Source organism: Cnephaeus nilssonii (assembly GCF_951640355.1).
Source record: "Cnephaeus nilssonii genome assembly, chromosome: 1".
In the NCBI taxonomy this organism is placed as follows: domain Eukaryota; kingdom Metazoa; phylum Chordata; class Mammalia; order Chiroptera; family Vespertilionidae; genus Cnephaeus; species Cnephaeus nilssonii.
Window position 1 is genome coordinate 83,518,153 of NC_137072.1, and position 27,242 is coordinate 83,545,394.

Consider the following 27,242-nt stretch of genomic DNA (forward strand, 5'->3'; position numbering starts at 1 on the left):
ATGGAAGAAAGGAGGAAGAGAGGGGGAGAGTGAGAGGAGAGGGGAGGCAGGAAAGGAAAAAATATGTTTACTGGTTTTCTAAATCTCAGTTCTTATTTTCATAGAAATATTAAAACTTAATTTTAATGTTTTTTGGTGAGAGAATCAAGAGTCAGCCCACCTTCTCCTTGAGAACACGCTGTTGCCATCATATAAGACAACCAAGATAGGCAGGTTCATTATTGGAGCATTCTTGTCACCATCTCTCTAGAGAAAAAAATAGTAAGTGCTGAATTGCCAAACCAGGGAATACCCCCACCAGAAAAGCACTGACTTTTAACCAACTGACTGCCAGTACTACAGAATTGAGTTAGAGGAATTTCAAAAGATAACAGAAGTGATTTTAATATTGATTTAAGAGAATAAAGAAGCCAAGTGAACCCTTTATGTATAGATTCCTACAGTAGTTTCCCCTACTATAACACAAATAGGTTTCAAATAGCAGAATACAAACCTTAATAAGCAATTGCTCCCACAACCACTCAATGCTCATAATGTGTTTGGAATGATACCCTAGGGAGGAAAAAAACCTGAAGGGAGTACAACATTAGAAGGGAAGAGATTTATTTATTTTCGTGTTTGGGAAGGTTAGCAACAAAGTAAAGTCCATCATTAAGGCACTATTTCATGATGGCTATGAAAGTAGAATGGGTATAATGGAAAGGCCCAGGAAAGCATAAAGTTTTGATTGAGATGTCATGCAAAAACCAGGAATGGATCAGGAATTTTTATCTGCAACTTTTCTCATGTATAAGACCAAACTAATCCAATATAGATAATTGTTTCATTCTTATATTTTCATATTTACATTTCTCCTTTTGTGGGACAATGGAAGCTTATGCTGACCAACAAGGATGAACTTGGCCATCATTTTTTAAGTACATTCAATGAGACATCAGCTCTGTAAATCCACCATAGTGGTGGAGAGAGGATAATTAAAGTCAAGTTGAGGAAACACCGTATTCAATATGCCCCTATTGGAGACCTAGAGTCCACAAGAGTATACTAGAAATTCTGAGAGGTCCTGCAGTCAAAACCTTATTAAATATGTTTGATCTAACACTTACTAAATTTTTTTACACAGAACCTCTTTTGTATATAAAATTTACATCTTATGGATCTACTATTCCATAGCACAGAGTTTGAGAAATACTGAACTAAAGGGTTTTGAGGTACAGAGCTTGCTAATGTTTGCAAGGAAGCATTTGTCTTGGTTTCACTCTTTCTGGTGTCTAGCTTCGTGATTTTTATAGTTTCACTAGAGGCCAGGTGCACGAAATTCGTGCACGGAGGGGGGTTGTCCCTCAGCCCAGCCTGTACCCTCTCCAATATGGGACCCCTCAAGGGATGTCCGACTGCCCGTTTAGGCCCGATGGGATCGGGCCTAAACGGGCAGTCGAACATCCCTCTCACAATCCAGGACTGCTGGCTCCCAACTGCTTGCCTGCCTGCCTTCCTGATTGCCCCTAACCACTCTGCTGCCAGCCTGTTTGCCCCCAACTTCCCTCCTCTGCCGGCCTGGTCACCCCTAACTGCCCTCTCCTGCAGGGTTGATCACCTCCAACTGCCCTCCCTTGCAGGCCTAGTCCTTCTCAACTGCCCTCCCTTGCAGGCTGGGTGCCTCCCAACTGCCCTCTCCTGCTGGCCATCTTGTGGTGGCCATCTTGTGTCCACATGGGGGCAGGATCTTTGACCACATGGGGGCAGCTATATTGTGTGTTGCAGTGATGATCAATCTGTATATTACTCTTTCATTAGATAGGATACCTCCAAAGCACAATGAGTAAGAATCTGAAGGTTTATGTGGCTTCTATTTGGTTTCTAGGACAAAGTTCTTTCCTTTACCCACCACTCACTTCTCTCCTTTTACTCTTGAATGTTAATTTCAACATAATTTTTGTAACACCTCTTGAAAAGGATCTCACCAAGTTTTTGATAGTCCACATGATAAAACTTACAGAATAATACAGCATGAGACTTTCATTCTCTCACTAACTTCTTCATATAACTGTAATTCCTCAGCCTCTAAAGAATGAAAAAGGAAAATAAAAGTGCCTTCTCTCATTCCAAGGCCTTTCTCAGTCAGGCAACCACAAAAAGAAAGAATGAGCCTACAGTTCATGTCATGAAATCTCTATCAGGCATAATTCAAATCAAATCCCATCATGCAAAGTCTGGGATACTTAAAATGTATAAAAGAACAGTGGTGACCTGGGGGAGAACTTATGAAACCTTGTCTCCTGCTTTTGCTGACTATTCTTTTCCTTATGCTAGACTCCAAGTCCCTATCGGGGACTTGGTCAGGCGGCTGTGGGTGCTAACCCACGCCACCTGGATCCGTGATCCGGTACCTGGGCAGGCCTCTGCGGGTGCTAACCCATGACGCCTGCCATGGTCTGTGATCCATGATCGTGGACCTGGGCAGCCTGCTGCAGGCTTTAACCCACGCTGCCTGCCCTGCTCTGAGATCGGTGATCACGGACCTGGGCAGCCGGCTGTGGGCTTTAACCCACGCTGCCTGACCTGGTCCATGATCCCTGATAGGGGCTTTAAGTCAGCTGCCACTGGCAATGGCTGACTCGAAGCCCTTATCCAGGACCTGGTCAGGCAGCTGTGGGCCGCTAACCCAAGCTGCCTGCCCTCGTCCGAGATCGGTGATGGCGGACCTGGGCAGGCAGCTACGGGCGCTAACCCTCGCCGCCTTCCCTGGTCCGTGATCCCTCATCATGGACCTGGGCAGGCGGCTACAGGCCTTAACCCACGCTGCCTGCCCAGCTCTGAGATCAGTGATGGACCTGGGCAGGCAGCTGTCCTGGTCCGTGATCTGTGATCGTGGACCTGGGCAGGCGGCAGCGGGCGTGAACCCACGCCACCTGCCCAGGTCCGCGATCGGGGATGGCGGACCTGGGCAGGCGGCTGCCGGCCTTAACCCACGCCGCCTGCCCAGGTCCGCGATCGGGGATGGCGGACCTGGGCAGGCGGCAGCGGGCGTGAACCCACGCCGCCTGCCCAGGTCCGCGATCGGGGATGGCGGACCTGGGCAGGCGGCTGCCGGCCTTAACCCACGCCGCCTGCCCAGGTCCGCGATCGGGGATGGCGGACCTGGGCAGGCGGCTGCCGGCGTGAACCCACGCCGCCTGCCCAGGTCCGCGATCGGGGATGGCGGACCTGGGCAGGCGGCTGCCGGCCTTAACCCACGCCGCCTGCCCTGGTCCACCATCATGGCTTGGATCTCACTGACATGGGTGCTGCCCTTTCCCCCCCCGCCATCTTTGCTGGTTTAACGTGTATATTTGCTCCTGGTTGGCCGGTGGGCGTGGCCGGTGGGCGTGGCCGGTGGGCGTGGCCGGTGGGCGTGGCTTATGGGTGTAGCGAAGGTGCGGTCAATTTGCATATTACTGTTTTATTAGATAGGATAGGCTTGAAAAAGTGAATGTCAATGTAACCAATTGCAAGGCATGTTAGAAACAAATTGTAACCTTTTAATGCCCCCTGGATAATGTTAACTTGATTATAAAGCAATATAGCCTTGTAATATGAGAAAATGTAAGCTTACTTTATTATATGTGGAACAAACTATAGGAAATTTAGATTTTTACAAAAACTATGTTTGTTAATACAAAAATTTCATCAGAAGAAAGTAAAGAAATGACACTTATATCATCATTTATTAGTCTTGAGGCAATAGCATTTGAGGCCTCATTCACTAATGAGAAATTGATAGCGATAAATTCACCACTATCCTCCTTTGGTTGCATTATATAGAATTTGGAGAAATCTAGAAGGTCCATAAAACCTAACAGGAGGTGCAAGCCATTATGCATGGGAATCTATATGGTAAGGTAAGGTAGTGACTCTGTTCTGGAGAAGTGGGTGATTATATGATGGCTGAAACTTGGCACCATTAGCTGCCAATCTGGAAGACAATGGAGCTCAAACCCAATCCTCCATCCTTTACATAAACAAAAGCTTAATAAAATAAGTATCTAAATCTAAAAATGAAACAAAAAATTTAGAAGAAATTTTAGGATAATGCCTAAATAATCTTGGGATAGGAAAGAATTTCTTAAGTGCAAGAGAAAACCTAGAAGTCATAGAGGGAAAATGAAAACATTTGACTACATAAATAATTTAGAATTTTATGTGGGAAAAATAGGCCAAAAAGACAATGATGAACTTAGGGAAACATTGGCAACACATAAAAGACACACAGGGCTTGTATCTCTTATTCATATATTTATATATTACATTATATACTTACATATATATAATGTAATATATATATGCATATATGTAAAAGAAACTGAAAAAATACAACAAGAGTCTAGAGGAATAAAAATGGCTAATAAAAAGAAGTATTCCATCTCACTAGTAATTAGGAAAATGTAAATTATATTCAAAATAGCACTTCTTTTTTCACAAGTAGCAATTGTGAATTGTGGAAGAGGGATATCCAAGATAAAAAAGAAATTCTACATTTTTGGTTAATGTGTGGATGTGGTGCATCTAAGGATGCTACAAACTTTTAGAAAGTTATCTACAATGTTCATTAAAATTGAAAGCATGTGTTTATTTCCTCCCACATATTCTAGTTTTAAGAAATCTACCCTGACCCTATTAAAGAAAAAAGAAAAAAGCACTGGTATATTAGAATATATATATATATATATATATATATATATATATATATATATATATATATATATATATACATATATATATATATGTGTGTGTGTATACACACACACACACACACACACACACACACACACACTAGAGGCCCGGTGCATGAAATTCATGCACGGGTGGGGGGGGGGGTCCCTCAGCCCAGCCTGCACCCTCTCCAATCTGGGACCCCTTGAGGAATGTCCGACTGCCCGTTTAGGCCCGATCCCAGTGAGATCGGGCCTAAACGGGCAGTCAGACATCCCTCTCACAATCCAGGACTGCTGGCTCCCAACTGCTCGCCTGCCTGCCTTCCTGATTGCCCCTAACCACTTCTGCCTGCCAGCATGATCACCCCCTAACCACTCCCCTGCCAGCCTGATTGATGCCTAACTGCTCCCCTGCCAGCCTGTTTGCCCCTAACTGCCCTCCCCTGCAGGCCTGGTCACCCCTAACTGCCCTCCCCTGCAGGCTTGATCACCCCCAACTGCCCTCCCTTTCAGGCCTGATCCTCCCAACTGCCCTCCCCTGCTGGCCTGATCGCCCACAACTTCCCTCCCTTGCAGGCCTGGTCCCTCCCAACTGCCCTCCCCTGCTGGCCATCTTGTGGTGGCCATCTTGTGTCCACATGGGGTTAGGATCTTTGACCACATGGGGGCTGCCATCTTGTGTGTTAGAGTGATGGTCAATTTGCATATTACTCTTTTATTAGATAGGATTGAGGCCTGGTGCATGGGTGGGGGCCAGCTGGTTTGCCCTGAAGGGTGTCCCGGATCAGGGTGGGGGTTCCCTTGGGGCATGGGGAGGCCTGGGTGAGGGGCCTGTGGTGGTTTGCAGGCTGGCCATGGCCCCCGGCAACCCAAGCGGAGGCTCTGGTATCTGGGATTTATTTATCTTCTACAATTGAAACTGTGTAGCCTGGAGTGGAGCCAAGCCTTCTGCTTGCTTCCTGGCAGCAGCCATTTCTGTTGGGATTCATTTATCTTCTATAATTGAAACTTTGTAGCCTTAAGTAGGCCTGCCAGAGTGTGTGGAAAGGTTGACTTCCTTCATCACCGGGGAAACCCAAGCCTCCCTCCTGCTCGTTCAGTGGCCGCAGCCATCTTGGTTGGGGTTAATTTGCATACTTGCTCCTGATTGGCTGGTGGGCGTGGTTTGCAGGTATAGCAGAGTGGTGGTTAATTTGCATATTACTCTTTTATTAGATAGTGTCTGTGTGTGTGTGTGTATATATATATATATATATATATATATATATATATATATATGAAGATGCTTAATATAGCATTGTTGGCAATAACAATAAAAGTGGAAAATACATAAATGATTATCAGTGGGGAAAAAATTTACAAGATTATAAAGCCATTTGTTAAATCAACTGGTTCTATTTCTGTTTGCCTGAGGGATAGTCATGAGTCACTAACATGTATGTTTTATGAGGTTAGTAGGTTATTCACCTCACTGACCGTCAGATTCCCAGGGTCTAGAATATTGCCTGGCACATAGAGATGTGCAATGACTACTTTTGAACAGATATATTTCAAACAAAATTAACTGTGAAAACAACATATATTACTTCAGTTTTGTAAAAGTATTAAAACATGGATATACATACACATACATACATATATAAAAATATATGTATGTATCCATGGAATGTAAACATACATTCTTAACTATTAGCATTGACATTCTATTTAAGGAAATGGGAAGCAGAGAGAATTATTAACTCCCTTTACAAAGGCTTTTTTTTTCCTTTATTGATTAAGGTATTACATATGTGTCCTTATCCCCCCATTGCTCCCCCCCCACCCTCTTCCCACTCATGTCCTCACCCCCCTAGTGCCTGTTTTTGTTTTGTTTTGTTTTTTTACTTATAATGAGAAGAGTGCATTTACATTAGTAAGTTTTTTCCAATATAATAACAAAAACTATAAAGGTAAAAATCTAGAAGATTTATTAAAGACAAATAATAAGGGATGATATATAAAGGACAATTCAAATATATTCTGCATGGCTCCTTTTGCTAACCTCCATTTGATCTAACAGCATCACACACACTAGTTTAAACAAAGAATGATCTGATTAGCAAATGTCTGGTTGCGACTACACAATTATCAGGGCACCTTATTAAGGTAAGAAAATGAGCAGGAAAATAAAAATGTAGATCGTTCATTTTAGATAATACACAAAGAGAGCCACCAAGACTGTGCAAATGAATGCTTGTTCAATCTATTCACCTTTGCTGTTAATTACATGGCTGGCAATAACAAATGAGTTGTTGATATCTCAGTGCTGGCAGTACACTAGCCACTGTGGAGAAAGGAAACACACACACACACCGAGACTACCTTAGCTCAGAGAAAGGGCATAAGATGGGGGAGACTTTCTTGGCTGGTGATGTGTTGCTCGCTATAGAGATGAAAGACACAATTTTGGAAGAAAGTCAAAGAAAGGGAGAAAAAATAAGCAACTCAATTAGAACCTCTTTTTTTTAAAAAAAGGATCTTGGTGACACTGTTCTTAGATACAATAGCAATTAAATAGGGAAATGTTACTTGTCCTATAGAATATTGAGTCATTTAAAAAAAAAAAAACACTAAAAGCAATGCAACATATCCATCTCAGAAAGAATGTGGGTAGACTTTTAAGCATTTCAGAGACAATATCTTTGGGAGTCCAATTTTTTGTCTTCTTAATGCCAAAGGGATGGAATTAATCTGTTCTACTTAAAGATCTCCTCCAAAAGACCACCGCCACTTTTCTTCAAATTTGTCATAAAAATACAAATTGCGTAAAAAGTTGAAGAGCATTGTTTCCGTATAATGTTTTTTATTTTACCAATAAATTAATATTGTTAATGTCATTCATTTTCCAGGAAGATGACATGAGGATTTATGCTGCACTCTGAAACATTCTGCTTTCATCTTTGGAGGAAACCAGTTTACGCTTTGAAATATGTCAGCTTGGTCATGGGCTTCTAGCCAAGGTGCACCTAATTAATGGGAAGATCAAATGTGTGCTCAGTGGGAGGCACAACTACAAAACCACAGGTGGTAGCCAGCGGCTCCATTTAATAAAGGTCGCACAAACAGAGTGCTGTGCTGGGCGCCTGTCACCTGCGTGCTGTCTTCTGCCATTTTGTCATTGACATGAGAAAAGCTACTGTGTCATACAAAGATCCCGAGCTCCTCTCCTTCCACTGAAGTCTAACTCTCTACTCTTTAGAGCAATTCCATAGCATGTGGAGAAGATAGGACCTGTTGTTTGTTTAGTTTTGTTGTGGTTGCTATTGTTGGATTTACTACTGGCTTATCCTGAGAACATGAACACCTATGATTCTGTTGGCTAGACAGAGAGTGTTGACAGGGAAGGGCACCGATTTCAGAGTGACATTGAACTGGAGTCCATAATAATAAATTAGCTCTGCTAATTGTTAGCTGTGTGGTATTAGAGAAGCCAGTCACTCTAAGCTTCTTTTTGTTCCTCTATACAAGGGGAAGAATAAGATCTACCTTGAAGGTTGCTGAAAGGATTAGAGAGGATAGCAATATAGAAAGTTATTGTGTACAGAAAGCATTTAGCAAATGGTCATGAAAAAAAATTGGAAATGGGGTGGTGGGGGGGAAGAGTCATGAATTTTCTGTAGATGAAGGTTTAAGAAAGTCCAAGCACTGTCAACACATTTTTACCGTGGATTGATTTCCAAAAATCATAATCCCCTAACAGTCCCAAAGGATCTGTTTCTCAATCCTAAATCCTAATGCATGGAAAGATTTGACAGATCATGAAAAATAAGCAAGTACTTTTAAGTGATTACTCTTTCAGGTGTTTTGCTTTGGTGTACACTTATTTGATATCTATTTTCACTCAATTAAGAAAAGGTATAGATAGAAGAAACAGAAATAAGAGAATGTGGATTGCCATCCACTATTGAAAACTGGTAAAAATGTAATTGCTATAAAAAAAAAAAGACAAAAAATTTGACCTGGGTCATTGAGCTAAAAAAAAAAAAAAAAAAAAAAAAGAAAAGATACGAAAACGAAACTTGTTCTTCTGAGTTGGCTATCAGAGGGCATAGTACTCTCCGTTTTTGCTCCATGTGGTATGGAGTCAGAATAAGGAATACCCAGGGGGCAAATGTGGACTCCTTGAATGATGCGGCCAAGCCATTTAACCTTTCTGTCCCTGTTTTCATACGGTGGAGGCAAAGCTATAATAATACCTACCTCATTTGAGTGGGCCATGGAATCTGCAAGTTTAGCGGTCTTCTTCATGATTTTTACACGCACTGAAGTTTAAAACCCATTGCTCTAGTGTAATGCTTTTAAGAATTGCAATAAAACAGCAAATAAAATATCTCTAATACCTGAAGTGAGTGAGTTAATGTGCCTTTACTGAATCATTATCCTGGGTACACTTAGTAGCTAGATCCTTTATCGTAAATAGGAGAGCTCGGCATATGCAATACGCTTTATAGGTGTGTGTGAAGAAAATAGGGAGGAAAGAAAGAAAACACCCACATGATTCAAAGTGGATTTTATCATTAAATGACTTGGGCTGTAACTGCATGATAAGACTTGTGAATATGATACTAATGATGCAGTTGCCTAATAGATTCGACACAAATAATGCAGAAAATTACAAATAATGCAGACTCAATTACCACTACATGCAGGCAGAAGGCAGTCAAAGATGTTACATGTTTCATTCTATGATATCCCGATTTCTTCTACTGAGTAAAGATAGGCTTAGAGCTAGAGAAATTCCCTTTTCTATTTTCTATGTCCTCTCAAAGGCATATCTCTCCCTCAGGTTCAACCTCTCAATATCAAGGCCAATAGTTATTTGTCTAACATCTTAAAGGAGACAGGACAGCATACTGGTTTGGGGGAAGGAAATTAACCTGTCCTGTATGCTTATTAGAGCTGAGATTCAGTAATAGGCATTTTAATACAGATTGACTCAGTTTATCTTTGTGATTACTCTATAAAGTAAGTAGTAATCTCTCCATTTAAAGATAGGAAGCTGGAAGCTCAAAATGTTTAAGATATCTGAACAAGTTACTTAGGCTGGTAAATGATACAGTGGCATTCAAACCAGATTTGTCTGATTTCTAAAATTCATGTATTCCTTATCACAGGAATAAAGCCAGGCCTATTAATAGAGCAAAAGTTCCTGGTTCCAAGCTACAAACACCAGACTTGGCAGACAAAGCAGACCAGGACTATACTAGAAGACTACTGAGCAGTTCACAGAATCACTGGGCAGGCTGGAGGACTACGCTGGAGCTTCCCAGACAGAGGCCATGCCTCATCGTACCACAGAACTCATCCAGGGAGGAACAGCTACCACCGCAACCGGCAGGGCCCTAGACACTGGGCTGACATCACTGCTACAGACGTGCTAAGAGCTCAGGCTCACGGCTGTCACCACTACTCCCAAAGGTGTTCCCCACAGTCCCTGCTTGTCTGCAAGATTAAGCTCCCAGTAACTTAGTCCTTGATTTACACATGGTCTCCTTTCATGTATTTTGTATGCATTATCACATTTAGTCCTCACAGGGGCTCTATGAACGTGCACTCTTACTATCTTCAATTTCCAGACAAGGAGCTGAGGTTCAGACAGGGTCAGTGACTTGCCCAGGATCACAAAGCCAGTAGGTGGTGGAGCCACTTAACTCCCATTTGTTAATGACATACCTTATTTAAAGAGTCACCGTGGGTTTAGAATCCCAAAAACCTAAGTTCATCTCCTGAATCTTCAAATCCTTACTCTGAGAAGAAAGAAATTAAAAAAACAAAAACACAAAAAGAAAACCCTGGCACTATGCATCTAACTGGTGCCTAGGTCATGTGGTCATGACATGGGTTTGAGAGATGCTTGGAGAGCTGTTATCTGTCATTTTCACTTTTCTTGGTAAGAGACTAGCTCTGCCTCTCAATTATGCCCATGGGAATTACAAACAAAGAAAGTACACTCAGATGTAGACAACAGAAAACAAAAAGTAAATGTCTACCAGTCTGCCTTTTTGGTTTCCCAACACCAACATATACCTTCCTTTCCATATTTGTAAGTATACCTCCTAACACACTACAACTATTATATAACCAAAAAATAGCTGTATCAGCTATCTACACCAACAGTATCAGTTACTGTATTCAGCATCCAGGCCAGAATTGCTGGGTGAGATCCATTCCTCATCTAGGTATATTTGGTCCAATTTTATTATTCTATAACCCACGAGCTTAACTGCATAGTTAACCACTACAAAAATACTTCTTATAGAAGACTGGGAGAAAATGAGTGGGAAAGACAGAAAATTTTGTTAATATTAGTAAAAATATACTGTATAAGTCAGGAAAGCCTAGATTTCACTATAGTAAACCCCAAAACGTCAGTGGTACTAACAACAAAGATTTAGTTCTCACTCTCAGTACCTGTCAATTGTGGGTCAGCCTCAACTCTCTCCAAATAGTCTGTACTTTGAAACTCATGTTAATAGAGCAACTTCTATCTGGAATGTCACTGATCTCATGGCCAAACGAACAGAAAGTACAAAGAACCATTCACCGACACTGACTTAAATTTCTGCTAGTATTAATTCACATCACTTCTGCTCACTCTTCACTGGTCAAAGATATTAATAGTTAAGTCTAAAGATATTGGGGTGGAAAATATATTTTCTCTCCGTAGGGACAAGTAGCAAGTATTTGGGAACAACAATACAATCTGCCATACCTACAATTTTAAATCCTGGTCACAGCAAGGAAGAGGAAATGGATGTTCCTGCATATGATCTTAAGACCATAGTTTGTATTTATTACTTCCTCTGCCCACTCCCCACTCCATCATTGCTTTGCCCACAACCGACACTTCAGATTATTAAGATTCTTTAAAGAACCCAGCAGAAAGTCTGAGTTCCTCCATTGTTCCCTTACTTCCACTGGGTAGCTTTAAACTTAACAATCATAATCAATCATCACAGCCAACACTATGCCCCTTTTCTGTCTATTCACCAGTGGCACCAGTGGTTAATACCTTAGTTTTAAAAGTATTAAAACTACAGTAATAAGCCCAAGTGGAAAGTTTCCCTATATGCGTAGAAAATCTCTAAACCAATAAAATCCAAAGTCTCAGTGATAATTAGCACATTATTTAAAAACTAGAGGCCTGGTGCACGAAATTTGTGCACGGGGGGTGTGTGTCCCTCAGCCCAGCCTGCACCTCTCCAATCTGGGATCCCTCTCACAATACAGGACTGCTGGCTCCCAACTGCTCGCCTGCCTGCCTTCCTGATTGCCCCTAACTGCTTCTGTCTTCCAACCTGATCACCCCCTAACCACTCCCCTGCCAGCCTGATTGATGCCTAACTGCTCCCCTGCCAGCCTGATGGCCTCTAACTGCCCTCCCTGCAGGCCTGGTCACCCTTAACTGCCCTACCCTGAAGGCCTGGTCACCCCTAACTGCCCTCCCCTGCAGGCCTGGTCCTCCCCAACTGCTCTCACCTGCAGGCCTGGGTCCCCCCCAACTGCCCTTCCCTGCAGGCCTGGTCACCCCCAACTTCCCTCCCTTGTAGGCCTGGTCCCTCCCAACTGCTCTCCCTGCTGGCCATCTTGTGGTGGCCATCTTGTGTCCACATGGGAGCAGCCATCTTTGACCACATGGGGGCAGCTATCTTGTGTGTTGGAGTGATGGTCAATTTGCATATTACTCTTTTATTAGATAGGATGGATCAATAGCCATAATTGAAAGATGCACCCCCTCCCTCTTTTACTCCTTGTGTTTAGATCTGGGTATTCTGGCTATTGAAGAAAAAACTTCATGTTTGGTGGCTTCAGTGGACAAAGTACAATCTGTACAGAGTACCTTAAACTTATGTTATCTCCTAGATGGTGCTGTAACTGAGTCCCCAGTAGGTCATTTCATGGTTCTAGGTGATGGGGAAATATACTAAGACTACTAGTAATAAATATCACAGGCATTAATATAATATATTAGTTCTTTCACTGTGGATGATTACTGAAAAAAGAATGACTTTGTTCTTTCACTGTGATGGACTCACCTGGTGAGAAGCATTATTAAAGTTTTAAGAAAGTCTATGGGTGTTAGTTGGAAGAACATGTCATAATAGAAAGAAAAATAAAAATCCACAATATGTGTCTATTCCAAAAAAGACATATCTCTTCCCTTTAATGATATAGTAGGGCCACTGGTACATATCTTAAATGACTCACAACTAAACCCTGACACAAGCAGTAAGAGTATCCAAGTCAGATTTGATGAAGGGTAATCAATCTTGTTGATTTCAGCTCAGGCATAGCTACTATCCTCTTCACTCATGGCAACTTTTTTCAAGAGCCCAATAAAAAAGTATATCAAAGTGGCTAGGGAAGAAGGCTGCTGACAGGCACAAGGTAAATCATTTTGTCTTGATTATTAAGAGCCCTCCTTTCAATGAAGTTCTTTTTATGAGCATGCACATGCTAGATTAGATCGGCAGATAGATAGAAAGATAGATGATAGGCAGATAGATAGATATATAGATGATAGATGTTAGATAGATGATATAGATAGATAAATAGATAGATAGATAGATAGATAGATAGATAGATAGATAGATAGAGATATTATAAACCAATTCCAAGAGGTTAATCTACATACTTCTTCAAATTTCCTTGTCACTAATCCTCAATTTCATTCCTTCTAAATCTCTGATCATTTAGCCAAACCATTTGCTACTATCTACGAATATACAAATTTATCTCAGGCCATCTGCCCTTTCAGATAAATTAGATAATGGTGTGCATTATTAAGTTCTATTCTCTAAGAAATTTCCCCTTTCACTGTCTTTCACTACTGCATGAAAATATCACTACACATGACTAGTGCCAGCATATTGATTAGAGTCATCTATAAATTAGGTTAAAGTATTTCCTTTTTCAACCAACTGGAACCCACAATGATGCTATAAATATAGATTGATAAAAAGGAGGCTGAGCTACCTGACAAGCACACTGGAAGTATAAGCTACCTGATCATGCATCTTAGTTTTCTTTCACTACTTGCTGAGGCCCAGTTCGGCTGTGACTCAAGTAACACATAATTCACAAGAGGCAACTTGTATGGCTTGATCATCTTATATCTTTGGTCAGAATTTAGTCTTTATCAGGGTCCATTACCAAAGCAAGATATGTTTTTCAGAGAACAATTACTTACTGAAAAGAACCTGGCTTTGCTCCAAAACCCTAGTTATTTCCACTCTGATTCTCCTGTCTGCCATAGACTCCAACAAACATTTCCATTTATTTCAGACACTTTGACCACTAGTAATTGGATCACCAACTAGTAAGAGTTGAAAGAGTTGCTTTTACTACAGTTAAGACCAACTGAAGAAGCATCTTTTGCTCTAGACACAACAGTTTTGTAAATGGGTCACATATGATATGTACAGGGAAGGCAAAGTAGATTTACAGTTGTGGGTATACGAAACACAGAGTTTATTCTTGTATAATTATTTATTAACTAGAGACCCGGTGCATGAAATTTGTGCACGGGGGCAGGATGTCCTTCAGCCCGACCTGCACCCTCTCCAATCTGGGATCCCTCGAGGATGTCTGACTGCCGGTTTAGGTCCTAAACCGGCAGTCGGACATCCCTCTCACAATCCGGGACCACTGGCTCCTAACTGCTCACCTGCCTGCCTGCCTGATTGCCCCTAACTGCTTCTGGCTGCCAGCCTGATCCCCTAACCACTCCCCTGCTGGCCTGATTGATGCCTAACTGCTCCCCTGCTGGCCTGATGACCCCCAACTGCCCTTCCCTGCTGGGGCCTGATCACTCCCAACTGCCCTCCCCTGCCAGGCTGATTGCCCATAACTGCCCTCCCCTGCCAGCCTGATTGCCCACAACTGCCCTCCCCTGCCGGCCTGATCTCCCACAACTGCCCTCCCCTGCCGGCCTGATCTCCCACAACTGCCCTCCCCTGCTGCAATCTGCCTCCTCCGCCAGGACCTGCATCCTCTGCATGAGGCAGCAGAGTTGCCGGGACTGGCCTCCTCTGTGCCATGCAGAGCTGCGGGACCCCCAGGCCTCACTGTGCGGAGCAGCCACCAGGCCCTACCTCTGCTGTGCATGTCGCCATCTTGTGGCGGCCATCTTGTGGCGGCCATCTTTTGATGGCATCACACAAGTGTGTGACGCCACCTAGGCTTTTATTATATAGGATTATTGTATTATTTTCCAAATGAATAACTATAATCCTACATTTTCCCATCCCTGTATTGATTCCAAAATGCAAAGAAGCCCTTCAAGCATTACCTCTACCCTATTGATAGAGAGGAAAAAGTCTAGTAGCTTGTCTTTCCAATTGCTTAGACCAGTGGAACTTTGAAAATTTCACTGAAATTGTAGAACCTTGTATTTTGAGAGATTTATTCCCCACCCTCTGGCAATTTTGTATCTTTAAAGGTATCTGCTCTACAGATCCTACCAGCATCATGCCATCAATATAGTTTAGCAACATGATTTCCCATGGGACAGTGGGATAATGCAAGTCCCTGCAAATTAGATTGTGGCACAGAGCTGGAGAGTTGATATAACTACAGTAAAGGTGATGAGGGCCTATAGTTATTTCTACTGAGTAAAAGCACACTTCTTCTGGGTACTAACTGTGTATTAAGATAGAGAAAACAGTCCAAGTAAAAACTTCCAACTCTTGCCATCCTCTCATACAGACCAGACATCTGGTGCAAGGCACCTAGAATGGGAAGAAAAACATCTGATCTTTCACTTTTGTAACTCTAGCATACCTTGGAGACAGATGAAAACTTCTAGAAGTCCTCCTCCTTCTTCTAGGTCTAATCTCACCCACAGCTGGGGCAGGGAGCAAAATGGGTGTAAACAGCAAATGCTCCTATGCTTCATCTCCTGTGGTTAGAGTCCTTCCCTTGGTGTCATAGCTCCCCTTAGTCAAGACCTCCATGTGGTAGGCATCCAGATACCGGTTCACTTGTGAAACACACCTAGACATTCTTCAGTGAGTCACCCAGGGCTGCCTCACCTCCCAGTTCCCTAGTGTGAGAGACCAGGGTCCAGTTTAATCTCTCCCACTCAAACCTCAGCACCCTCCATTTGTGGTACAGTCCATCCTCACTTGCTGCGTGGCTCCCTTAAAAGTGCTTCAGGTGGTTCAAGCTCAGGAATCTCCCATGTGACTTACTTGGTACATGGGAAACTAGAGTATCACTGCATCACCCAGTCTGGGGGATGCAGTCCTCCTCAAAGTGCCTATGGGAACTCTGCCACCTCCCTTAATGCAGATGTTCTCAAATTCTGCAAGTGATTCTCTTGGACTCCCTTCACTTGACTTTCAGCAAATGTTAAGCACTCCCACTGCAAACTCTGTCCCCAGGCTGACCCTGAAGCCTCTTTATTCCCACTCCAATCTTTTTATACGGACGGAGAAAGGGGTGATGGTAATGATGGCTCATTATAATTCTATACCCCTTATTAAAGCCTGTAGACATAAGTGGAAGGGCTTTATTTCAATGTAGTATACTTAATACTTATTATTTTCTCCTATGGGTCCTAATGCAAATTCCTAGGCAACAGGAAATACCTTCCTACAGAGAAAGACAGACAAACTGACAAACAGAAGAAAGAATTGTAAAGGTTTTATTGCAAAATAATGACTAACTTCAACTGAATACCTAGATGAAGATTAATTGCTTGAATTTGTATGATATTATTTTAGCACTGTTATTAACCAACACTTAACTTGTTCCAGACAGCATTCTAATATCTTTAATACATCATTTCACTCCATCCAATTACATGCCATTAATTTTACTACCTCCATTTCACAGATGAGAAAACTGAGACTTAGAGGAATAAGAGTCATTTGCCTAACAGCAAATCATTTGCCAAGATCAGACAGCTCCACCTAACAGCAATAACTCCATTACACTACATATCAGTTGTCTTTGTTTATAACAATTCTTTAACTTGTTTGCTAACATAGATATTTTAACTCCAAAGTCCAAAACGCCATAGAAGCACTAGCGGGACAGGATTCCTAGCAATGCCCCAAGTTTTTACTTATTACTAATCTATGGTTTGAATACATTTTTCTCCTCTCCATTCCTAAACAAAAACACATATCTAAAGAATGTATGTAATAAGAGAGAATTGGAAAGTTTTGAGACACGGGCTTATTGTGGACATATTTTCTCCCTCTTTATTTTCATATATTAATAAATCTGACCACACAGACTCAATTGCCTCTCTCTCCAAGTGGAGAAAAGGGGGAGACAGGAATGAGGGTCTTTGTATCCAGAACTCCCATTGTCTCCTTAACCAATAGCCTGAGACTAAACACTAAATAAACTTGACCTGATTTCCCTAGGGTCGTCATATTTTCCACAGCCTTTCTGGATGAGAGAAGATGATGGCAGCAGCAAGTTCAATGACATGACATTTGGTACACATTCCAAAACTCTTGATTGCCCTAGGGCATATGGCACAGCCTTGAATAAATGCAGATTGTACTAAGGACTGTACTTGCTTAGCTCCTTGCCAAAATTCGCTGTCTTTTGAAAAAGATTGTAAATGTAGGAACTTGCAGTTGCTATTACCATTAAATCTTCCACAAAGAGTACCTTTAACTGAACGGCTTGCTGAGGATTTCATTTCTTAATAGTCTGATTGCCAGTTTTGAAGGAGGAGAGAGGAAAAGTAGAATTGAGAATTGATGAAAAGATTCTGAGTGGGGAAAAGAAGAGGAAAAGGAGGAGGAGAACCTTGATGAGTAATGACATAATTAATACACTTCAGCTTCTGTTTTCTCCAGTGAAGATTCTATGCTCCCTGTTGTTTATCTTTGTGCATAATTTTAATTAAATGGAGCACAGTCTTTAACTACTGTAAGGGTTGCAATGAGCATAGTTCTGCCCCCAAAGTTCACACAGTGCAGACAGCTGGGTACTACTTTGAAAAGCATAAAAAATGTGGAGAATAAAACACTTAAAACAATCTATTTTGTTGATTCAAGCTTATTCAACCTTTTGCTAGTGGGAGCTTTTACTGTACACTTGAGTTGCTTACTTGATAGTATTTGCCTCCAGTGAAATACTGTTTGATAATTCATATTCTTTTATATGCTGAGGTCCAAACTGTTTTGTACAGGGCTAGCTTCATTAAAATGATTTCCTGCTGTCACACAGTGACCTAAATGACAATTGACTTCAGCCTTCCATTAACAGAATGCATTCAGATTTCATTCTCATGTATGAATGGAATTCATGCTTCACATCATGTTATTTTAAACAATACCACAATGTGGATTTATGAACAATGGTTTAAAATCTATTTCCACTGTTGGTATCTTTTAAAGGATAAATTATAAGTTCTATGCCCTTATATGTTCCAATTCTGTGAAATGCATTGCAGCATTTAAAGGTGATTAGCCTGATACACTCTTACTGCATGCACCATAAGCTTCTATGGGAATGTGTTTTATAATCAGAAACAAAGGCTCTCTCCCTCTCTGCCACTGCCAGGCATTATACAACACAGAGGAGCAAGAATTGAACTGGCATTAAAATGTCTTTCAAACACTGATTAAATAGCAGGAAATAGTTAAAATTATTTCCCAAAATTGTTACACAGTCTGGTTCATCCTATTTCCTCCACTAATTAATAACAAAAAACCACTCAGATCAGCCAGATGGATGACCCTAAGATTAGTATGAAGTTTTACCTCAATTATGGAACTCGAAGATGGGTTTGGGAAATAAATAAGAAACATTCCTTGATTCTCCGGGTCCTTCATGGCTCCCCTTATTTTTTAATTCAGATTTTATTTCTCCATAGTTTTGGAACAGGACATGTTCCTGCTTCTGAACTCTTAATGAATACCAAAATACCCACAATGGGTGGGCTGTGTTTTTTTTTATCTAACTAATGATTAATGTGGTGAATTGCATGTAGTCCCAACCTTTTAAATCTCTCTGAAGAATTACATTTCTGTCCACAGGCATGTCACCGTTAAAAAATGAGCCACCTAATAAAATAACACACAGTATATTAATATGTAATTTCTTTCCCAGTATGAATGCTAATTACTGACAGTGCAGACCTTATGCTTGCTCCTTGATATGGATTGACTCTCTTGGTTCGTGCCATCGCTCTTTCTACTCTCATTCACCCATTTTCATTTTAAAGGCTCCTGAAGATAGGCAGGGGGGCTACTTGGTGTTTTTTAGATGAAACCCAATTTAGCTTGAAAACTTGTAAAGGGGGGTGGGGGGGTGAGTGTATCCTAATGTACTTCCAGAAATTAATTTGGTTTGCATGAAAAGAAATGTCATTATGTTAAATAATTTCCTTCTTGAAAGTACTTTCTCAGTTGCTTTCTGGCAGTCTTATTAACCTGTAAAGATAATTCAGTTGCCTAATGTTTTTTTCCTTGTTAGCTTCCAATTGAGCATTATGTAAATGTAGGGTTTCTACAAATTACAGAACCTTCAAATGTTCATTTCCATAGTTGCGTTTGGTGTGGGTATTTTTTTTTTAATACCAGTCTTGTAGGAGGAAATGATTCTCATAAGTGATATATACAAGCTTTTTGTTTGACCTACCCTTATCTCTCTCTTCTTCATCAAGTCGTTATATTTATTCCACATTATGTTTCCGACAAATGTTCATACCTCTCTGGGAAGAGCTTTTCATAATTATTTTAACCCTCAAAAAGCAAACTCTTGGCCATTTATTAGTCCTTTCAACTATTTTTTAAAAATATATGTTTATTGATTTCAGAGAGGAAAAGAGAGGGAGAGAGAGACAGAAACATCAATGATGACAGAGAATCAATGATCAACTGTCCCCTGCATGTCCCACACTGAGGATCTAGCCCACAGCCCAGACATGTACCCTGACAGGGAATCAAACCACGACCTCCTAGTTCATAGGTCAACGATCAACCAGTGAGCCACACTGGCCGGGCAGTCCTTTCAACTCTTCATATTAAAAACATATTCAAAGTTCTTTGAGAACTTATTTTGTTATACTTGAGTTAAATTCATTTTGCTCTTCCAGTGCCTAGCACAGTGTCTGAGATATATACAAAGCTGCAATGACCTTGGCCTCCATCTCATCCAGCACTGAACTTAGAACTATTCAGAAATGCTTATGATAAAGTATATGATCATCAATTTAATGGATACTCAAGTTAAACTAGTTGTCCATTGTAAGTGGTTTAAAAATCAAACTTTCTACTGCCTTGACTAACATGTACCTTTTGGGGCAAAGAATGAAGCTGACCTCATCTATTTCTAAGATTAAGAAAAGCAATGACTATAACACCTTGACCTTTCAAAACTAAACTGTCAAGATAATGGGACCAGAGTTCAGCAAATTATATCGGGCTTTTCTTTAAGGGTCAGAAGAAATGAGAACCCATTCCGAGGATGCCCACAATTTAAAGCAATACCAGTAAAGAATAAAAAGACACAGCATGATGCCCGGAAGCTGAGAAGCTATCTACGGTGCCTGTGTAAGGACACTCAGAGCAATACTTGACAGACAATGACACACTGAGAACAGAAAAACTGTGCAAACTACAAAACTTGCCTTTGAGTTACTTCACGTTCCAAATAAGCAAGTAAGGAATTAAGCCCCTGAAAATGCCCACAGCAAGAGATAACAAAAGTCAGGTATTAATTGAACTTACTTTCTGTGATTTGTTCAACTCTGTCCAAGGATCTCCACCCCAGGTGCACAGGCTGTATCCCCAGGATGCAGGCCCGTGTCTGACACATGGTAGACAAACATGTGAAGGTTTGTTGTTGAATGAATGTACCTGCTCTTGTGTAACTAAACTAGCACCTGTCATCTGTTAGCTTAGATAATGTGCAAATTGCAGCCCTTAAAATACGAAAGGCTACTGGCCTTCCCTTGATTATTAACCGTGATAGGAAAGAACTCAAATATGGATATTATCTATCAGAAGTTAATAGACTGGCTTCAGGGTTGGTTATTTATTTGTTTTCTTAATATTTTCAGGCAGTAGTTCAACTTCCAAGGGAGCTCTTAGCCTGCAAGCATTCCTGCTCTCTGTGTTCTTGTTTTTCCTGTGAGCACTGGTTGTGAGGATTTCCTGGGCCCCTGTACGCCAACACATCATGGCTCAGACTCCTGCCAGACTTATCCTCCCTGCGCCCTATAACAACCACAACTTCCCTCCCAGTCTTGGAGGTCATCTGAGTGGCTCTCTTCCTTGAAACCCAAAATTTCCTAACCATGATACATAAAGAAAGCTTTATATTTTAAATTTGGATACAATAAAAAAAGTAATAAGATGGTGTTTTATATCCATCATTAGTGTTCTGCCTTCCTTCATACAATTGAACATCTTTTGATAAACACTGTCAGACAAAAAAATTTAATTCCTAAACTTCAACAGTTCACCAAGTAATAAGTATATACTGCTAATTCATTTTACAGTATTGTCACATATGCAGAATACAATAAAATTCTCCCCCTCAAATTATCCACTTGATATGTCCCAGTAATTGCCTTTGAAAACTCCCCTCGATCAACACATTTAAAGAGCTGAATTACCCTGGCCTATCCAACACTGACCTAGCTTGACCCCCTAATTGGTCCAATTCCCTTATTTCCTTTGCTTTACACTAACACAACAAAGGACTGTTCATTAAAGCAATATCTATTCATCTCTAACTCTGCTGAGTGAAATCAAGAGAAAGTGGGGGGCCCTAGCCAGTTTGGCTCAGTGAACAGAGCTTAAGCCTGCAGAATTAAGGGTCCCGGGTTTGATTCCAGTCAAGGGCACATGCCTGTTGTGGGCTCAGTCCCCAGTGCAGGGCATAGGAGGCAGCCAACCAATGATTCTCTCTCATCATTGATGTTTCTATCTCTCCCTCTCCCTTCTGTAAATATTTCTCTCTTCACGTCCAGCACGGGCTAGAGAGCGGTCCGGTTCCTGAGTAGAGGCAGCTGGGGATTGAGAAAATTAAAGAAAGAGACAGACACAGAGATAGAAGGAAAAAGCTGGGGCTGGGTGGGACCACTGTCCTCTGACAGGGACAGAGACCCTGAGCCAATACAGCATGTTTATTTTATACAGCAAAAAAAAACAGGAAGTTTTACTAAAAGTCAAGACAAAGGAAATTATGTGCATTCTTGGGTGGTCCCGAGTAGTATTCATTCCTGGTGCTTGGCTGGATTTAAATAACAAAACCCACCCCCTGGTACCTGGGCTGAAGGTCAAGCTGACAACACTCCTGCCTTTTGGCAAAGCATGTTTCCAGGACTTGGCTTTGCCAACGCCACTGGATTCAGCTGACAATAATTAAAGAAATGCCCATGTGCCTTCCAAGGCGCTCTCTACACTCTTCCTCTCTGAACTCAATAAAAATATATAAAAAAGAGAGAGTGGGGGAGAAGGAGGGACCAACTTGGAAATGGGGAGAAAATGCATACAAACCAGAAATGGACATTTTGTAATATAAAACTGGTTCCATTTCATAATTTTTCCATTCTATCTCTTTTCTTCAATATAAGACTTTACATATTCTCTTACAATTTTTACAAAGCATGCATGGTTACCTTCACATTCAGAAAGAAATTATTCTACCTGTAAGGATAGCCACGTTGTCTCCAAAGACCTTTACAGGTCTGTTTGTGTTTATTCTGTCAGTTGTAAAGGCGATAATATAGATATAGAGCATCAATGAGCCATTTGTCTCCTAATATGTCTCTTTTTTCCCTTAGTTTGTGGCTAAAATATTTCCCTTTACCACTGTCTGGGTATAGAATTAAAGACTGTGTCTTCCACAAATAGTTGTTTTATTAAATTATTTTACTTGCTGATTGGTTAATAGTCTTGGTGTAAAAGTGATTCTCATACTGTCCTTTGTTTTTACCTTGATAAACCTAAACATCTATATATCTTGGCCTGCTTTGAGGTAACATTCTAGTAATTTTTAAAGATTATCTTAAACACATACACACACACACACATGCACAAAAGTATGTATGTATATATTAACTGAAGTTACTTTCTGTAATTTGTTCAACTCTGCCCAAGATGTGTGTTTGTGTGTATATACAGCTATTTTCACTATTTGACCTGTCCTATCTCTTAAACTCTGTTCATTTTATGGGTCTCTCCATGTCACATTATTTCAAATAATCAAAGTCAAGATTTTTCTAAAGGCCTCAGTACACTCAAGTCTAGGTTATTTCCACAAGTGGTTAGCCTTATCTGTTAGGATGTAGTGATGCTAAACATGGGAAGAAATCCAAACACTCAGTTAAAATGTTTTACATTTGAAAACATTAGAAGATCCTTCTATTCCTCCAGCAAAGGGAACAGGTATAATCTCCAAAGAGCAACATTCACTGGCAGTGCACTTGCATCCTGGGAGGCATTCCCAGTGACAGCATTATGTGCTGCCCTTTGGAGGTAGAATGCTGCATGCCTGCCGGACTCTTAAGTGCAGAGGAGCCGATTGTAGCACCTGTTACCAGCCAGCCTCCAATCCACAGACCATAACCATCCACCCTGGAGCACATGCCCCTGGCTCAGGGCTCTGGCTGGTGACTCAGTGACCATAGCACATCCAGTGGCCACTCTCTGGAGGTCATCAGAACATCTTTTAGAGACAGGGGACATTTGTGTTACTTGATTCTCTTTGGGTCTAGTAAGTGTGTTCTGTCTTTTAACGATTTTCAGTGACTCAGTTCTGTTCCCTAAATCATCTCAATTCTCTGAAAATAAAAATATGCACTTTTTAAGCCATCTAATCTCTTTAAAACATTAGTGGAATCTCTCCTGTTAATGGTGTTTACTTCCCTCTTCATAGCCCCAAGTACCCGGTTGATGACAATTCAACATTTTGAAGAAAGGGATAAAACTAGTTTTATTTGTTTGTCACACTATCTACCATACACCCTCAGTGCTTTATACATAACACATTGTTTAACACAGAATGCTTAGGCACATGAAGTGAAACCTATTAAAAATAATTAGCTCAGATTTCATGGTAGGACAGAGCTTTTTGTTCCTTTTTAGCAACTGATTTGTTTCCATTATATAAGACTGAGAATATCAAGTTTCTCTCTTTTGTTTGGCTGCCAAGAAACTCAGAGTCAAATTTGTAGCCTAACCCAAGTGAATAATTTAGATTTCAGGCCATTTATTATATACTAGAGGCCCGGTGCACAAAATCGTGCATGGGGTGCAGGGGGTCCCTCAACCCGGCCTGCATCCTCTCCAATCCAGGACCCCTCAGGGGAACCGGCAGTCAGACATCCCTCTCACAATCTGGGACTGCTGGCTCCTAACTGCTCACGTGCCTGCCGGCCTGACCACCCCTAACCGCCTCTGCCTGCCAGCCTTATCGCCCCTTGTAGGAAGTGGTTATAGGGTTAAGCCTTGGACTGACCTGATGGCAAAGTCACAAACAAGTCCCAAGCTTGGAAGGGCACAGTCCTCTAAGCATAATTAAGCTTGATCCTATAACTGATCCCTAGATCTTTCCTGGGTAGCTAGTGGACTGTGGGAGGGGCAGCAAGTGCTGCCAAAACAAGTGAAACTTACAAAAACATTGTCAATTGCCTTGTTTATCCCTGATTATAAATAAAGCCTCAGCTTTGCAGTCTGGATCGGTTCTGTGGCCTCAGCCAGGCACAGAAAGATCACCCAGGCTCCCAGCTTCATGAACCGATTTCTGCGTCTTGTTTTCTTTATTTCTATTATTTTCTCAATCCCTGGCCACCTCCATTTAGAACCGGTTCGTTCATCTCTCTTTCCGCGCGGGATGTGGAAAAGGGAGATCCCCGCCATGTCTGGCCCCTGATGCATCAGGCCCCTGCAGCCCCTAACTGCCCTCCCCTGCTGGCCTGATTACCCCCTAACTGCCCTCCCCTGCTGGCCTGATTGCCCCCTAACTGCTCCCCCCTGCCATCCTGATCGCCCCCTAACTGTTCCCCTCTGTCGGCATGATCACCCCTAACCACCTCTGCCTCGGCCCCTGCCACCATGGCTTTGTCCAGAAGAACTCCAGAAGATGTCTGGAAGATGTCTGGTCTAATTAGCATATTACCCCTTTATTAGTATAGATACTCTTTTTCTAGGGATTTACCTTGTTATTCTACCATTAGTTTTTCCTTCATTCTGACGTCACTTTTATTCCCCCTTGTAGATAAAATCTTGTGGTCCTATATACTCATGCACTTTAAGTTTGGATTTATGTAATAAGATAAGTTATGCATATAAAGCTACAAACATATATACATGCATATACATATTGGGGGAAGTTGCTCAGTGTTTGATGACACTCTTAATGTCTGTTTATAATACAATGGCACTCGAGTAAGGACAGACTCACAAACCAAAACAAGATTGTGTGCTCAAGGCTGCAGGTGTGTTATTATGTGAGATAACAAGGGAGGGCTGGGGGGATGTGCAACACTCCTCTCTCTAGCACAGCATCCGACCTGCAGGGATAGAGAAATAGTCACTGCCTGCGGTCGGGTTATCTCTGTTCATTTTGTCACTACAGCCTTGAGAGATTTCAGATGTTCCCAAACAATCAGTATTCCTAATAAAAGAAGGATTAAAAAGGAGAGATAAACAGGGAAGGGACGCTGAGACTAATAAGCATAAGCACCAATTGCCCAAATATTGACTTCCTACTGTTTAACATAATGATGAGTGAATTTTCACTTCTCTAGTGTTTCTGCATTGGAGTCCCCCCCAAAGTTGTATGTTTCCCATGCATTCTCTAAAGGGCTAAAAGGATTTTGGGTTTTTCACTTTAAGCCTTATTTTTGTTTTCTCTTTGCTGGCATCATATGGTATATGCTTTCCTCCTCTTCCCTTGAGTGACAGTGACTAATTCATCCGGCCCTCAAGCCATTATTAAAACAAATCACCCAGCACCACTAGTTCAGGAAGCATATCCCAGCCACCTTCCTAGTGGGTTAATGCAGCGGGAACTGGGTCTACTAAATTGAGGTGATTGCCCCTGGAAAACACTGAAGGACTGAATGGAGTCACTGTCGTTAGTATCATTTTCCTGGCAGTAGTAATTTTTACTCTGATTCTTCATGTCAGCTTGTGTCCCCAGAAACCACACGACAATGAAATAATGACATGGCAACTGCTCCTCTGTCCAACCCATGGCCCAAGCCCTGTCCCTGGGAATCCTGCCAGCTACCTTAACTTGGCAGCTGCCTGCTTCATGCCAAGGAGGACGGAGAAATATTTAAATGTCTTTTCACTCCAAGATGCATTGTTTTTGTCTTTGCAGCACTGGTTGGGAAGGCTTTGCATGTGGTTTGCCACATGACTTCAGTGAAACTTCAAATGAGGGACTTCCTCTTATGCATTCTTCATTTTAAGAGAATAAATATTTTCAAAATTTGTCTACTCTGATGTTCTGGATGAGGCAGGAGAAATTATGGGAATTTTGCTGTTAAATCAATACCTTAAAGAAGCAGTTTATAGAGTAGGAAACATTCATCCTTTCAGATTTTCAATGACTACAATCATGAAAACAAAACTTGTTTAAGTACTCAAAACAATTATCTCCTTTTTTATACTCAAAATTGTGTCCCATATCCCTTCAGTTAATAGTATTTAAACCACATTTGGGCTTTCTGGAGAAAATAACCCATCAAGAACCTCAGCCATCCTTCTGAGAAGGCAACAGAGGAAGAATCGAATTACATGCATCATTCTAAAAGGCAAGTAGAAATTAGTGGAGAGGGAAAAGTTATAACTGGCCCTGGAATACACAAAAGAACATCAGCTTATGACTTTGACTGTAGAATCACCTTTCCAAAGTAGTATAATTCCTTGGTAATTGTGGCCGACCTTGTGGCCTGAGCTCACTTAGGTATATATCCCTTGTCTGCTTTTTTATTAGATACCTATAAAAGCTAAATATTTACTTTTCCAGCCTCATTAACTGATAAAAGTGATTAGATGCATTCTAGACTATGAAACATAAGCCAATGCAGAAATAAAACAAAATAAACCTTGAGAGGATATTTGGGGGGGGGGGGGGCAGGGGATGACCTGTGAGGGGAAATTGTCTCTTTTCTCATGAAAGATGGCAGATACTACTGGCCTAGTCCAGTTTCTCCATATACCCTTCTTGCTACATCAAATGAAGTTTCCACATATGAAACTGTGGCAACCATCTTACAACTATGAAGCAACAAGTATGGGGATTAAAGCGAGCACACTAGGGATGTTAGAGTGGAAATATAGAAAAGGAAGACTTGCGTCTCTCACCACATCATTGAGCAGTGGAACCAATGCCAGAAACTGTACAATTCTAGAGTTTTCCTCATGGTATAATAATAAATACACATTTTCTTAAGCCACCATTAGTTGGATATGCTGTTAGTTACAGCCAAATATATTCCCAATTCTCCCATAAGCTTGAGCAAAGGTTTATGCATTTACAAAGACCAATCTCACTGTAGATAAATGAGTGTATATC